Genomic DNA, 17,947 nt, shown 5'->3' with positions numbered 1-17,947 from the left:
TAAATAATATTATTTAAATTGTTATTTTTTTTTAAACTAAGCAAAACACACAAAATGATCTCTGTATAATGCACTGAATCGTGTGCAATACAAAAATCACATTTGAGATCGTTGATAAATAATTAATTTAATATTAAGCTTTTAATAGCTTAATTTTTATTATATTAATCTTTTTCAATCGCGGAAGATTAAGCTATGAGGATAATTTCCAGTTAGTATTTTGAAAGATTTATCCACTTAAAATCATATCATTCGTGTATTATGTTAATCTTAAATATGATTTAAGATTTTCACGGCCAAAAGTATTTTTGTTATTTGTTTTTGGGGTGTTATGCCGTGTTGCGCTAACTCTTTCTTTAGCCAACGTTTCGGACAGCATTACAGTGTCAATCATCAGGGCAGATGTGTTATTTGAGGTTGTGTTAAAATGTGAGCTTATTTATGAGGTTGTGATACCGTGTTGCCAGCTCCAACCCTCTGAGCTAACATTAACGTATCATTTTTTTTTATTTAAAGTGGTTTTCTTCGTTTAGCTCTGGTGTAGCCGTCAATTACCAGATATCAAGAACTATTGAGCTTAGCTCCATCGTCTCTATTAATGTTTACGGGATTTTTATGAATTTCTATTTTTTTACTTTGGATTTGTTCCTGAAATCCTGGGGAGACCCAAAACTTATAAAACACGACTGATTACGGAGGCCATTGATGCTGTCCGAAACGTTGGCTAAAGAAGGAGTTAGCGCAACACGGCATAACACCCCAAAAACAAATAACAAAAATATGTTAATCTTAGTCCAATAACTTTTTTATATTACAGATACTGATTTTTATATACTTCTGGACCAGATTTCAAACTGGCGACCTCTATGTCCAAAGCCTAGGAGGTTTCTGCTCTGTCATGATGGTTGTCAATAGTTGTTTTGAGTGAATTTTTGAAAAAGCAGTATCTCTTAATCCACCTTTATCCGTGGTGAAATCTGGGAAGACCTTATTCATTCTTAGCGTTAACGTGACAGGAAGTTATAAGAACTGCATGGTACGTTAGTCGTGTACGTTGCACGTTTACCAAATACAACGTTATAACTTCAGGACGTGACCTTTGATTGCAGTAAAGCTTTTCCCAGTGCCATTTCACGAAGCCGCATTCAAAACATGAAATTTCAAAGCGTTTTCTTGGAAAGAAAAATTTCATGGAAGTAGGTACTTACCTTTTCAATATTTTATCTGTTCCCGCTAGAGTGAAAAATCACATTCTAGTAATAAAACTTTATTATTACCATAATTCTAATAAATAAAGTAAATATAAATGAATGAATAAATTACAAAAATAAATGGGTGTCATCAAACTACGTTAATATAATATGACAGTGTAATGGGGTTCAATTTAAAAGTCAAATATTTTAATATCCTTTTACGAATTATAAGCATGGTAAAGTGTTTGGGACAGATTGAAGTCTAAGCAAATTTCTTTAAATTGTATGGAATTTGCAATTTCACTTCTAGATATAATATTGATCAAAATAAAAAAAAGCCAAGTTGTATTTTAAAACTAGAAGAACCATTACTTAACGACTCAATATAGAATATTTTTTCCATTTGAAGACATTGCCAGGTATTAAAATATTACTAGAAAAAATATTAACATAATATGTAAGTATTAATAGCATGATCAATGGATATGCTATGAGAATCTGCAACGACTTTACGCATCCTAAAAAAAATAATCGGCAAATAAAAACAATATTTACTGTGAAGGTTTTAAAATGCAAAATTGAATAAATAAATTTAAATATTATTGAAGCTAAAAGTCTTGCAGTTTCACGTGTGTTACATCCCAATGTTGTGAACTCAAAATATTAGAACGTAGGTAATAGAATAACATTATATTAATTTTAAAATAGATTATACACTAAATAAAAAATGTATAATTTTATAGCTAAATAAAATACATTTTTTTAAAAAGGTGTTTTAAATTCGTATGGAAGGAAAAAAAATTATAAACTGAAAGGAGAAACCAAAAAAATGTTTTTTTTTTCTAAGCTTTTTATCCTTTTTCTGCAGTTAGGACTCTAAAATTTTTGAAACTTTTCAATCAAATGTTTCATTTGTAAACCGCATAACAGAAATCTTTAATAAGGGTTTAAAAATGTTGTTTTTTATTTCTAGGTTAACCAGAAATTTTAACCATAGAAAGTGTATTAAATTATTATATTTAACCTATGTAAGAAATCAAATTGAGTACAATTCTCTTGTATGGAACACACATTATAATATACACATACAAGCTGTTGAAAGAATAAATTTTTAAATGGGTATTCCAACAATTATATTGAACTACAACACTTGATGGTCCGGTATTGCTAGACGGCCGGCATAGTCCAGTGGTAACGCATTGGACTGCCATTCCGAAGGTCGCGGGTTCGAACCTGGCGTGCCCAAATAAATTTTATTTGATTAATTTGTGTTATTTCACAATCAATTAATTAAAATAATATATAGTATATTTGCGGCACGTTCCAGAGTGGAAGATACTACCAGTATCGCCCTGGTGTAAGACCACCATTCAGAATTGAAACGTTGCTCCAAATGGCTTTAGCCGTGTTTAGTGACTAGATCTGAATAGCCAGGTACTTCCCCACCTTCCTCTTTCCCTTCCCCACTTACCTTCAGCCTCACAACATCCCCCAATTGGGGATGCCATAGTCTCACTGGCTCCAGACGGGAGCAGTTGGGACTCTTGTGAGGTATTCACTATAAAAATAAAAAAAAGACTTGATAAGCTTCCGGATTCTACCACGTAATACTAGAAGTCAGGATTTATTTCAGTGCGAAAATTCTGGGACTAATTACCATATGTATTCCTCTTTTCCCAGAATACTAACGGAGGGAAACAATTATACAAAGTCAGTGGACATCTTCAATTTATCTTTAAACAAATATAAAATGTTGTTAATGAAGCAATTCAGTTTTGTAGAATAAATAATGTATATTTCTTAATATTCATACGTAAAAGTCCCGAAAAAAGGTGTTAATTAATAAATAAATTAAAATTAAAACATAAATTTATTTATAAAAAATAAATATGCCATGAAAATACACCGTTTGAAACAGATCAATGAATCAGTTTCACTCAATTCGAATTGAAAAAGTCTTTTAGTGTGTAAAACATATATTTCATTATTAAATGAAATCCCCCATCCCCCATCCCCCGGTGAAAGTCTCGACATGTAAAACTTAAAGCAATTAATTCTGAATAAGCGCCACCGATTTTCCAAAATTAGATATCCTAAATCCCAATACTGGTTCATTCGTTCGGAAAATTGGCGTAAAGACGAAGCTTACGGCGTATGATCGGCTGATTATGTAAATGTCTATGATGTTAGTATGTTCAAATATAGATGTATATCCTACGTAACTACGTTTCATGTGCGTAATTCTATGAGGGGGAGTAATAAATTATGTGATTATGTGGCATTTATTGAAGTTTGTGACGCGTGTACCTGCGATCTGTTCTTATGTAATACAGGTATATGTTATCCAGCTTTGCATTAGATAGTTATAGATAAGTAGGTACTATGCGTAGAGGAAAAGGAAAGTTGAAGATTTTCGCGATGATGGCCAACCTCTGATAGAAGAGGGCATCAGAAGATGTAGATGAAAAGAATCACAGCTTTGATTACACAAAGCGTTGTAAAATTTTATTTCAAAACTTGCAGTAAGTAGCTTAAATACCCGTCGTTGCCCGTGCTTTCCATATGCTGTATTTTTTTTTAATCAGATCTGGAACGTAATTTTTCCCTTATTTTCAACGTTTATTGTGTAGAATATCACCAATCTCGGATCAAATCCGTATATTTTTATAAAAAACAAACCCACAGACACTCTTCTTTAATATTCTGACAGTATTAAAGGAGAGTGTCTATGTTCCGGGCGACGCGTCGCCCGGGATTATCAGAAAGTTTTTTGAAATTTTATTTAAAATGACCTCACTCTTGTTTTGAAGGCCAAGTGTGGAAAATTTCATCGACCGCGGAATAAAACTGTATATTTGTATACAAATCAAATTCACGCCACCTGCCACAAACAAATACTCTCCTTTATATATTAGATAGAAGATAATTGATATTTTTAATGTGAATACCGCACATAAGTCCCAACTACTCCAAGCCGTCTGCAGCAAGTGAGACTATGGCATTCCCAATTTGGGTATGTTGTGAGAATTAAGGTAGTTGGGTGGGAGAGGAAATGGGGGAGAGGAAGGTGGAATACCTGGGTATTTAAATCTGGTCACCAAACATTAAAGTCCTTTCAAACAACCTTTCAATTTATACAATAATATTATATTCAATTTAATATTATAATATAGAAAATCAAAAATTTTACTTGTGCGATTTTCGCATGATTGGATGTTACATCATTTTAATTTTAACAAATTTAATTTAATAATGGCGTTGAAAATTACACGAGTATTAAAACAAATAATTATTTTCAATTTTTTTCCATTGAATTCTTAGTGAAAATATGTTCAATAGAGATTAGAAGTATTGGTGTAAGTTTTTCAATAAAAATTTCTGAACTGAGAATGTTCATGGAAAAATCCTTTCAGATATTTTTTTACGTCCATTTATGCCACTAATTTGGCGGTTTAAATATTTTTGTTTGTAATTTTTTTATTAGTTTGCTTTGAAAAGTTAAGCTGATTAAATGGGTACATTTTAAGTTGGTTATATAATTTTACGAGTATTACATCATCATAATATTTGTTTTAAGAAATTACACTATTTTTTTTGGAAATTGCTACTTTGGTTTGGGTTTATATTTCGGATAGCTTTGCAGTTTCCATCACCGGACAGATGTGTAATAGGGTGTATCGATTTTTAACTTTTTTTTTGTTTTCAAATTCCAAGTTGAAAAAAAGTTGCTATTAGGTACCACAACTTACCACAAAAAGTTTTGGATTTTTAAAAAAATGTTTAGGTCTCCCGCACAAGGCCTAAAGTTTTAATTTTTTTCAAAAAATATCAATTTTTTTAAAATTTAAAAAAATAAAATCGTAACTTTTGTGTTAATTCCTAGTTAAAAAACAGTAATATTAGGGCATAAAAATAAGTAAGAAACGATTTTTTTTTATAAAAAATGGATTTTAGGCCTCCCGCACAAGCCCTAAAGTTTGTTAATTTTGATGAAATTTTGTAATTTTGTGTACATATAAAAACCATGTTTTTTTAAAGTTTAAACTACCTTTTTCTTTTTATTCCCCAAAATTACTGTTTTTTAACTTGGAATAAACACAAAAGTTACGATTTTATTTTTTTAAATTTTAAAAATTTTATAAATTTTTTTGAAAAAAATTAAAACTTTGGGCCTTGTGCGAGAGACCTAAACATTTTTTTAAAAATCCAAAACTTTTTGTGGTAAGTTGTGGTACCTAGTAGCAACTTTTTTTCAACTTGGAATTTGAAAACAAAAAAAAAGTTAAAAATCGATACACCCTAATGTGTAATCTACAGCAATACATATTACATATTTACCCTTATGATGGACACTGTACACGATGATGTCAGAAACATTGGCTAAATAAGGAGGTAGCGCAAGACTGCAAAATACCACAAATAAATCACTTAAAAAAATATTTTTTCACTTGTAGCAAACACTTTTGTGGGTATAAATAATTATAGTTTTTTTTAAAATATTTTTAATATTTTATTATTATTATTATAATTTAAAGTGAAAATCTGTTATTGGATTTTACCTTTATTATTTAGTTTATTCTTATATATGTAAGTAATCTGTTGATTCTTCGGTTCCCAAATAAATAAAATAAAATAAAAACAAAATAAAATAAAATAATAATTAAAATGAAATAACTTTGTTTGAATACCACTTTATTGTATATATTTCTAACCAACCGGTTTCCGTTCAACCCGAACCTTCATCAGGGTTAATATAAGCAAATTGAATATGTTTATTTAATATGTTTTTATTAACCCTGATGAAGGTTCGGGTTAAACTGAAACCGGTTGGTTAGAAATTAAAATAATAAAATGGTATTCAAACAAAGTTATTTTTTTTAATTTTTGTAAAAAAATAGTCATTTTATTTCGTGCAACTCCATTAAAGCACTTTTAATCATTTAAAATAAATTAAATTTATAGATGCTAAACATTATTAATTCCTGCTTGTATTTTAGTTTGTTATTTTGACAGTTATTTCGGCGTTCATGGCCATTAAGGGACTTTTTTAACAGTAACAGCCTTCCATAATTGACTTTACAAGTAAATTTGTTATTAAAGAAAACGTAAATAAATCATTTAAAAAGTTTTACAGATAATAATAGAGTAGGGGTAAATAAAACATATGTGACGTCTCAATGTTGCATAACGACAGTTTGATAATGGTCTCGCCAAAACATCTGTCACAATAATAAAACTAAAAAAATTCTTAAATGAACATAAATAATACCAAAATGTTCATAGGTATTTAAATCATAATGGTTAAAAGTATTCTGTCTTCCTAAAAAACGTGATAAATTTTTTATTGAACTGAGAATTCCCAGCGGGAATTATGGCGAGCGTTATGCTGAAATAGGCTAGACCTTTAAGAGAGCCCAAGTCTGTTAGTCCCATTAATGTTTAAAAATTGCAATATTTTAATTTACAACGTGAAAAAGTTGAAAAAAAGCTTAACCCACACAAAGAGTAATAAAAAAATTAGACATTTATGTTTTTATAATTCGAAATAGAAATTGTACAGTCTTTGTACAATCTGTTAAAAAAAACACTGTGAATTGTGAACCGATTGTGAAGTGATTTTTTATTAGAAATGCTTTACATGTTTTTAATAAAACCCTGCTAATTAGAACTTAATAGACATGCTGCACCAAGTTTTGCACTGGCAACCTTTAGTTGCGGGGCAGATTTTTGCTGACTTTTTAAGGGATAGGTCGATTCAGGCGGTTGCTGACGGTTTCACCTCTTCCTCGCACTCCATAAATGCTGGCGTCCCACAGGGATCGGTTCTGTCTCCAACTTTGTTTTTGTTGCACATCAATGACCTTTTGATATGTGCACCGATTCATTGTTACGCGGATGACAGTACAGTTCATGATAGCTTTTTGTTTGACAAGCCCCCAAAGGGCACACAAACTCCAACGGCTCGGAGGGCTTTGAAGCAGAGAATGGACGGTTATCTCGAGAGTATTTCCTCCTGGGGTAAAAATAATCTAGTCGAATTTAATGTTTCAAAGACCCAATCCTGTCTGATTACGTCTAAAAGGGATCCAAATGATAATCTAGTCTCCTTCAACGGAAGCAATCTTCCGAACAGGCCTTCCATTGATATGCTTGGTGTAACTATAAGTGACCAGCTCAGGTACGGGGGCTCCATCGAAGCTAGAGTAAAGTTGGCCTCTCAGAAGCTGGGCGTACTGTACAGGGCCCGCAGATACTTTAATAGTACACAACTGCTCACCCTGTACAAATCGCAAGTGCGCCCTACTATCGAATTTGGCAGCCATCTCTGGTCTGGAGCCCCAAAATACCTGAAAAAAACCCTTGACTCTGTGCAGAAACGGGCGGTCCGTTTGATAGATTCCCCAATCTTAACAAACGGACTGCAATCTTTAGAGCACAGGCGTCAGGTAGGTATGCTGTCCTTGTTCTATCGGTATTACAATGGAAGATGCTCTGAGGAACTAGCGTCATTGATCCCTTCGGCACCGGTGCGTAGTCGGGATACACGCCTAACGCGCGCTCAACATTTGTACACAGTTGACACTTGTCACATGAGAACGGGTCGCTTCTACGATTCGTTCTTAAGTTCGACAGCTCGGCTGTGGAACGAACTGCCGGCCTCTGTGTTTCCTCCCTCCTACAACATGGGACTCTTCAAGACCCATGTTCACTCCTTCCTCTCCACAAAAAGACCCTCCACACAGCATCCCCAAAGATGACATAGGCCCTGAGGGAAATTATTTTCTTCAGGGCCTCCTGTGTGGAGTAGGGGCAACTGCTGTACCTGTGGACGGTTTTACCTATGGACACTATGCATATTTCACAAACTGTACAACCTAAAATTACAAAAAAAATATTAACATGTAGTAATTTTGTTATATGGCAACATTGACTAACGGCCATTTCTCTTCTGTCCCAACTTGGAAAGCGCTTGAAAATACAATATTTTTTTAATAAAAAGTTAGTTAATTACCATATTGAAACGGTTTTTCCTAATACCCGAATCACAAATTTCGATATGTATTTAGTTTTACTTGAGAAATAACATATCATATACTCATTGACGATATTTAAACCTTCTTAGTAGATTATCTTAGCCATTATAACAATTTTAGCTTATAATGTCAAAATTGTACCTGTGGACAACACGATGATTGTACCTGTGGACTGTCCACAGGTACAATCAATATATCTTTTAAAGTTTAAGAATTTATTTTGTTTCTATTTCAAGTGCATATATAGTTATATAGTGCGTGTATGTACATTCCCTAAAGCACCATCCAGGAAGACAGAAAAACGAGGAAGAAAAACTGGTAGGACTAGAATACTGACAGACACCCCCAAAAAAATGAGATAATTAACGCATCTTTAAAAAGAAATCACAACAAAATAAAGGCTAATGTAAGGGGAGGAAAAAATAAAGCTTAAAGGTTTCAAAAGGTCCCAGCATCAAAGATAAAACATTAATTGATTTAGAAAAGCCCAGCACCAGCAAGATTAAAATAATAAGCGATTTTACGCTTGTTATATGCACAGTTTGTAGACAATATGAAAACAAAATTAACATCCTGACATGTAACTTATGCCAAGGTTATTATCACTCTAAGTGTGTTTCACTCTAAGTGCACACAAAGAGAATTATTCAGATTCAGCTGACGAGAATTCTTTCATATGCCAGAGATTCTATATACTATCTGAAGATACTGATGGAGATCAGGATAGTATTGATTCGGAAGAGTTATACAGAGCTGCATGTGATGCTATTAAATAAGACTATTTAACGGAATGCACACCATTAAAATGTTATTACTTGTTAAGTTAAGACGGTTTCTTTCTTATATTTCTTTATTTTTTGTTTTATTATATTATTACTGTCCACAAGTACAAACGCGTCCACAGGTACAATGACGTGTGTCCATAGGTACATTGGGTAGTTGTACCTATGGACAAATATACCGTTTTTTTATAAATGTTAATAACTCGACACTGAAGTGATTAAAATAAATTATTAATAGAAATTATTGTGTCTTAACTCTTTCTTTTCCAAATAAAAAAATAATCTAATTAAAATGTTGTACCCAAAAAATTAAAAATATTGTTTTATTGAAAAATCGGGATTTTGTCCACAGGTACAGCAGTTGCCCCTAAATATAAAAAAAAAAAAAAAAAAAGATGCCCGCTGGGACATCAAAATACTAATTTCGGTTGCATATGCGTGAAAGGTTAATAAATATTCCTGAGTGAAATTATTCACGTTCAATTAACTCAAATTCTCTTTGAATTTACGTATCATTTTCAAAATTGAAACTTTTGAAGAGTAATTATTCGGAAAAGTGATACGCGATACTGCCTATAACGCAACACATTTTTATTTTTGAATATGTATGCGGTAGGCTTAATATACTCGTATATGCGTAGGGGCTTAGTTGTCTACACAATCGAGATATTTTTAAATTCACCAAGCTGATTAATTTTATGGAAGGAACAATTGATTGAGATAATTGCTGGCGCACAAAATAAATCAAGATTAGTTTGAAGAAAACGCCAGAATTGCGTGTTTATGTTCTTGAATAAACCAAAGACAGATCAAGAATTTATAACTTCCTTTGAAAAGTCTCTTTAAGTATAGCCACTTAAGTTGTAAATGTGGGGTTATAAAATACGAGGCACTAAAATCTCTAGCATTGTCTCTGAACCCTAGTACTGTGTAATTCTTGTCTCTCCTGAAACTTCTATGAATAAATTATTCTTGCTTAACTCAGAGGCTCACAGGCTTATGTTAATTACACTTTATTTCGTTTAATAATTGTTATTGTAATGTAAGCATTGAAACTCTACTTTTGGTAATGATATGTTACGAACGACTGCCTTGCAAAATCTCCCAAAGTAATATATTTTACCCGTCCCATTTTGTATGCTAGGCAATCATTATTATTTCGAAGAAAATTGTAGGATTAATGAGACTGAGATTTGAGGTGTTAAAAATATTGGCATATTGATACTTTTGTGGACAAGTTATACGAATTTTTTTTCAAAGCTTTTTTGTTTCTTTAGACTTCGGGGCATTTACTCTAGACCTGTAATTAATCGTTTTTTTGCTGATTTATCAAGAAACTGACACTATAAACCTATATCAGACGTGACAATCATATGTGTATTTTTTTTCAAAAATACCTAAAACCCGACTACTTATGAGTCATATTATGTGTTTATTAATAATTATTTCTCACATTCCTAAGACGACACATCTTTTTATAGTGGCCTAACCGTCCTTCCTCGTGCGGGGAGAAGAATGAGTATTTTTAATTTATTAAAAATCTCCTCAAAATATTGGTAATCAGGTTTAAAACGAGAGTGTAGGCCTTGAGGGATGAATAACAGATTTCCTGATAAACTTTTTAGTAAATTATGAATATATTATCACGGTGCCGGAACATTTCGTCAAGATATTTTATTAAGGCAATTTCGTCAAAATATATTATCAAGGCAAGTGCACTATATATTCGTAATTTACTAAAAGTTTATCAGGAAACCCGTTAATTCATTCGTTAATCCTGTTTTAACCGGAATTTGCAATCCCGTTTTAATCGGATTACCAATAATTTGAAAAGTTTCTTAATAAGAAGAACACATTTTTTCTCCGTTTGGGCCTTAAACAATTAATTTTAACGAACTTTCGGCCTTGTTGTGCATTTAAAAAATGCCATTTGATCAACTCTGCTATCTCAAACGCATTCCTGGGAAGAGTATAGATGATCACCTCCCCTAAAATGATTACCCATATTAAATGTATAATTCGGCTAATAAATTGATAAATAATTGGTATAAGCAGTCATTCCTCATTCGAAAGCATTCATGAAAAGTAGTACATTTGGCTATCTTCCTACTGCTCCTTCAAAACTCCTACTGCCTTTACAAGCTGGACTGTACCTGAAAATCGGATTAATTTACAATATTTATACGGGCTATACTTGTCCCTAGAAAAGTACATAGGTATGCAGCCATTTCCTTTTTCATTTGTTTAAATGTGAATGTTGAAGGAAGCCTTTGGCAGAGCAGAGTTTTATTTAAATGGGAAGTTCGTGCATCTCTGCAATGTCAAGTTAGTAAGAGAGTATGAATAATGTATTATGATTATTTTGACAAAACAAACAAAATTAACATAATATTATCGACCTAGAATACTGAAATGGTCTCTTTATGCAAAGAAAATTCTTTTGGATTATGAGATTTTATTCATTTCTTCTTTATCTTTTCTTTAAAACCCCGGAATCATGGTTTAAACCACAATGTATACAATTACGAAGGTAAAATGTGATTTGAATAATAATTAATTCATATAAACTCACTGCCAGGTACCGGGCATAATGAGAGCCTCTACTAGAAGCAGTTTGTTCTGTGCATTTTTGGGTTAGACAAAGCAGAAACTCGACTGGGAAGATATTTTAAGAAAATATTTGTAATAATTTATACGTGCCAAATCGGCAATATCTCATCTTAAATTCCTTCAGTCCTGCAACATTCTGCAAAATTGGAGATGTCATGGTTATAATTGATAATTAACTTTATTTTTAAATTTTTACAGTTTGTTTAATGTTATGCTAAAAATCATCAAATTACTGCGTCACTAAATTCAATTTCAAAATTTGAATTAAGTGAGTTCTATTTCACATGAAACTTTATTGCACTGTGATTAACAATATCTATAGAAAAAATGTAGGTACGTGCAGAACTTAATTTAATAAAATTTACGTAAGTATGAAATAAATAATTTATGGAAGATCGTTCAAAGTTAACAGAATTGCCCAATGAAGTAATATCTTTTTTGTTATTTTATTTTGGGGTGTTATGCCGTGTTGCGCTAACTCCTTCTTTAGCCAACGTTTCGGACAGCATTGCAGTGTCCATCATCAGGGCAGATGTGTTATGTTGCTGATGATGGACACTGCAATGCTGTCCGAAACGTTGGCTAAAGAAGGAGTTACATAACATAACACATCTGCCCTGGTGATGGACACTGCAATGCTGTCCGAAACGTTGGCTAAAGAAGGAGTTAGCTCAACACGGCATAACACCCCAAAAACAAATAACAAAAATACTTTTGGCCGTGAAAATCTTAAATCATATTTAAGTAATATCTTATTCGTTGTCTTTCCTCTATCAAACAAACTTCAACCGTTGTGGCACACAAATAAGTGTAAATAAATTAAGCAAATAATTTTTTTTTAAACAATTGGATTATTTCACAAAATTTCGCAGCTGAAAACATTGTTTTGAAATTTTACAACTTTAAAAATAATATTCTGAATAAAAAAATAGTAGGAATACCTACAATCGTAGTATAAATTTCGCTATATATTTCCAGAGAGGTAAGTTACCGGTTGAGTTGTTATTGTACCAGACAAAGAAAAAAATCTTGTTTATTTGTTCTTTGAGCAAATTAATTAAAATTAAAAACGCAAAGCTCGTTATAACCTACGTGTTCATAGATGGCGTTAATTAATTTATTTTTATAAAATCGGTTTGCAAGATATTGTTTTACAATAGTGATTGGTATAGCACAAATTATCAAAATAGCATAAAACCGTATTGTCATTTGCTATATCTTTTGAGTAAAAATAAAATTTTGCAGTTTGGTGGCGAATTTTGACCTAAATTCCAAATTTAAGTTTTCTATGAAAAAGGCTGTCCAGCCACTCCTCATAAAACTCACTGAAATAAAGAATAAAATATTTTCCCTGCAAATTACGGATTCACCCCCAGAAAAGTAAACTTCATTTTAAATTTTAACATCAAAGTAAATAATACAATCTGAAAGATTTATTTTATCATCTTCAGTTCGTGGAAATCGATGTGCTTTCCAATTTTGTTGAATCTTGTTTATGAAATCATAACTTTTAAGTAAAAATATGAATTACTGCTCATACAAAATGTTGTTTACTTTTGAGATTTCTTCGCCATTTTCCTTTATCTTTATTGGGCACTCAGTTTTAAGTAGGCGTAAAAGTTATCTTCGAGATAAATTATTGAGAGTCGCGTTCTGCAGAAGAAAGCTAGTCAAATCGAGTAGCAGTAGCTGTGTTCATCGAATTCTACTCTTGTATTATTTCTAACGAATGAACATAATGCTTTTAATTTATAAATTATTATTAATATCTAAGTCAACAATAAAATTTGGCTCTCATCAATTGTTCTGTTTTGCTTCTTAAAATAATCCAAATACTAATATTTTTCTGTTTTCTGCCCAAAAAAAGTGTTGTGTTTTGTGTATTAAGAATTGTTCTCCCCTTGATCTACCAGAAGTCACTTTTTGCAACTGATTTCCAGATATTTAAATTTTTCTTTCTTTTGTCTCTTTTTATACTCATTGCATAGAAATTTCTGTTGTTATTGTTAGTATAATGGAGGAGGAGTTTGTTAAAAACTTCCATACTAGACAACCGATGCAAAGCCTTCAGACCCCCCTGACCCCCAGATGGTGAAAATTTAGAAATTTCAGACTGTAAATTAGTTCTTCCTACTCAAAAAAACTCGATTAGCCTAAGACCTTACAGTCCCCACCAGCACTTTCTCAACCACCTCCAACAAACTTTTATTCTTGTCATTCCCGTAGCCCGCACAAGGTAAAACCATTCATCGTCTTGAAATACTGAATTCCGGTTGATTATCAAAAACCTTTTGATTAAGCCTGGCAGTGTGTAGAAGTTGAGGCTATATGTGAAGAAGTTGATTCCAAATCTCCGTGGAATTCTTCACGGAGTCAGCCGCTAACAACCTTACCAAAAACCTATACATATCTTCAAATTCCAAATTTAAAACTTAAATTCCCACTTTTAACGTCATTTGTATGGGCTAAATAAAAACGACTACTCCGAGAGCGACATTTCCTTAAAATCCTCCCATTCTGTCGTCATCACCTTTGAAGTACAATATATTGCCCCTCAAATATACTTATTCTTCAACTCATTACCGGTTGAAATGTATATTTATATCCCACCACTCAATGTTTCAATTGCTGCCGTTTTGATCATACCAAAACTGCATGCCGATCCGTGCCCAGATGTTTTAAATGTGGAGAAAACCACCAACATTTTCCTCTTTCTCCCCACTTAAATGTTTCAGCTGCTTGGGCTCTTATTCCGCCGTCAATTCAATTTGCCCAAAATAATCTCGTCAAAAAAATATTACATTTTCATTGTCCTCTCCGAACTTTCTGCAGGCTTTTAAACTATTCTTGCCCATCAACAAATCATTTGCTGCAACTGAATACCACTAAAACTTAACCTCTTAAAAACTCCCTCAAATTTCCTGGTGAGATGAGGAATGTTTCAAGTTAGTTAGAATTTACAAAGCCGAATTTCTTTTCTACCGTTATAACATGACTTTGGATAGTTATTTTTTATACGAAAATACCGAATCCAATGCCAAAGAGGTATTGAAGTCAAAAAAAGATTCGAGAGATATATCTTATGCAGTTCAGTATCTCCAAACACTCCAATGTTGGAAGTTTGGTATATAATTCGAAAAATTCAATCCTTTTTCCATATATTAGGTGATATTAATGTCCATTCCCCAATTTCTGGTCCTACTTTCCTGACCAAAATGGTCGAAGTTTGACAGATTTCCTAGACGAATCTAACCTTTTACTTTCAACACAAACCCCAGGGCAGTGGATCTCTCCATATGCTCCACTAGTCTGGCCTCTTTATCCTTGTGGACGATGTCCCCAGCCCTTGCTCCAGTGATCATTTTCCGATCACTATCACCAAACTTCTTTCCTATCAGACCCATCCAGATCCAATTAGTACCATATTTAAGATTTGAACGAAACACACCAAATAAGACGAATTGACCTCGCGAATGGACAAGTTCACACTAAATTTACCCGTCACTGATATATTTTCTCTCAAAGATGACTATATTGCCTTCAAATCAATGTTAATAACTGCAATCAATAAATCAAATCCTAAAATAAGCTCTCTCCAAAAACTTAAATACAATTATCTTGTTCACTTTGACGACCACTTTGTATGCCTTATTTGAGTGCTGATCACCTCCATTCAAAACTCTGGTATAATCGTATATTTGATGTGGATTCCTATACATTTCCGATTCCTTGGCAAAACAAGAACAATAGAGTTGGATCCCTACTGTTACCTTCGTAAACCACATTCCCCTATCTGAGATTTTTCCATCCTCAAAGATAAATCTCGCAATGTTTGGTCAAAGTATTGGCATATTTCAATCCAAGGGAGCCTGCTATCTCTCAATACAAAGTACTATCCCAGGTTGTGTGTCAGTTTTGAAAAACTCACCAACTTCGAAAAACGGCCTTACTCGATTTTTTTTCTGAAGCACTTCATCTTTTAAATGTTATATTCATAAACATAAATAAAAAACCAATGAATCACACAATCAACTAATTCAGGCGGTTATCTTCTAAAGGTTTTCATTCAATCATTAGAGCTATTGAAATTTTGAAAAACTCTAAGCGCCAGTATTCCACAGATTAAAATATTTTTTGGTTGTTGAGTTTTTCTTGAGTTATGTTTAGAAATATTAAAAGGCGATAATAAATACTTTTTAAATCGTATAAAAAAGCCACCATTGGATCTCAGTTTTTCTTTTGCCATCGTGTGAAGTTCAATAATTTGTAATTGTTAAAAAAATTATATTTTATGGTGGAAAGGTTACTATCTAATAATTTTATTACTTAACAGTATTAACAGTTTTAATTTGTAGAATATTTTTGGCATATTATGCATGCTAAGTTATTTCGTTAACTCATTTGCATTGAAACTCCATTTATTTTAAAATAAAACTTTTTAACGTAATTATTGTTTTTTTTTTCAATGTTCTACTAGGTAAAGTAATTTAATCACGTACAACTGCTTCAGCCTTCCAAAGTCATTTTCAAATAGAAAAAAAGCTGTCACTTGTTTATTTGTGTACACATTGTGTTAAGTTTTGATTGGAAGGAACTTGTAAATGATAACACATCAGAAACTTTAAAAGGACTCTTGACTTTTATTTGCTCTATTCCCAATTACATTGTAAATATCAGGAGGTCCAAAACTACCCAACACAGACCAAAAAAGTTGTCTTTACTATTAAAAGCGCTAGGGAAAAAGAGGAGGGTACAATGAAAATCAAATCTTTTAGAATCTGCTTGGGAGTTTGCACCTACCGACATCTATGCATAATTTCTACAACAAATTATCTTGATTACATACAATTCAATTTTATTTACTTGGAGAGGTGTGAGTCCTAGATAAAAACTGCATTATTCAATTTTAAACACATTGTTTTTGAATGTTTGATTCAGTGATCAAGGTTTAAAATAAACAAAAAAATAATTTTCTCTTCTAAATCGTCGGAAAAAATTAGGAACCAGGCTGACAAAATTCCGAGAAAACAATAATGATACATTAAGCCAATTTTAATCAACCAAATTGCAATACACAGCTTTCCTTTAGCCTTTGTTATCCTCAATTCTGTCTGGAATCTATTTTGCTCGGCTATAAATACTTTTATTAATAAAAAAATAGTCATAATTAATATGATAGTTTTATGTCGTCTTTATAACGGGGCCTCGAGCGAGTTTACTTTTTTGTCATCAATGTCTCCGGGGAAATTACAAAAGATTTTAAAATATAATCCTTTTTTTAGCCAACCACCAGCAAATAAGAGATGATGTTAAAGTATATTTCAATAAAAATATTTTCAAATTTAAAATAACTATCTGAAAAGATCGTTAGTAAAAAGCTTGGCATGAAAAATCAAAATAAATAAATACAAAATGTTATTATTTAAATTTCATGCTCTTTATTAATTTTCAGAAATATTGTGAGGGTATTATGTAGCTACAGCATAGATAATAAATAAAAATTAAGGTATATTTTTCACACGTGTAGGATTGATTATTGAACTTGATACAATCAGTTCCAATTTTGTAAATGACTCTTAAAATTTAAACAAATTCAAGTACATTGAACCTGAGTTACGTAGATAGACAGACACACAACCGAAATCAGTAATGTTGGTATTGATACCTACATCAATGTAATTTTTTCGGTTTCTGTTATTTCGATTTCAAAGGAAAACTTTGTTACGTGGAAACTAAGCGGTACCTACTTAAATTGAATCACAAATCACTTTGATAAGTTCAGGTTAGATAAGATCAGTTTTTGGTTTCAAAACCAATAGATATTCCAATACAAATGATGTTTGTCAATACCATAAAAATGTTTCAGGTTTTGACCTCTGGACATGTTTGCATACTGTTGTGAAAGTATTAGAAAAAAAGGTTAGTCATATATATATTTTTTGTAAATTTATATAAGCGTATGGTTTACAATAAACGGCAGTTAGGTGGTTTAATTAACATTATTTTTTGCTTTACAGCATATTGAGCTGGACCGACAATGCATTGAACTTTTTTTTTAAATGGATTTTGGGTATTATAATAGCAAAAAATAGGTGCTTTATATCTTCCACGTTGTCGTAAAAATCTTGTAATTTTATGTATCTTTGCGATTTTATTTGGCAACCTTCCGATTTATGAAGGTGAAAATCATTAATTTTGAATTTTTTTCACGAAATGGGTCTAAAAGTGTCAAAGTGAACTGACAATATTACGTTCTTAAAACTTCAGATTCTTGATTGAACATAATTACGTCTTACGAAAACCTCTTTTTTTATCGGTATTCTTGCAT

The sequence above is a fragment of the Hesperophylax consimilis genome, chromosome 15, assembly GCF_061612785.1.
Source record: "Hesperophylax consimilis isolate HC1 chromosome 15, BYU_Hcon_1.0, whole genome shotgun sequence".
In the NCBI taxonomy this organism is placed as follows: domain Eukaryota; kingdom Metazoa; phylum Arthropoda; class Insecta; order Trichoptera; family Limnephilidae; genus Hesperophylax; species Hesperophylax consimilis.
This window is presented reverse-complemented; position numbering follows the sequence as displayed.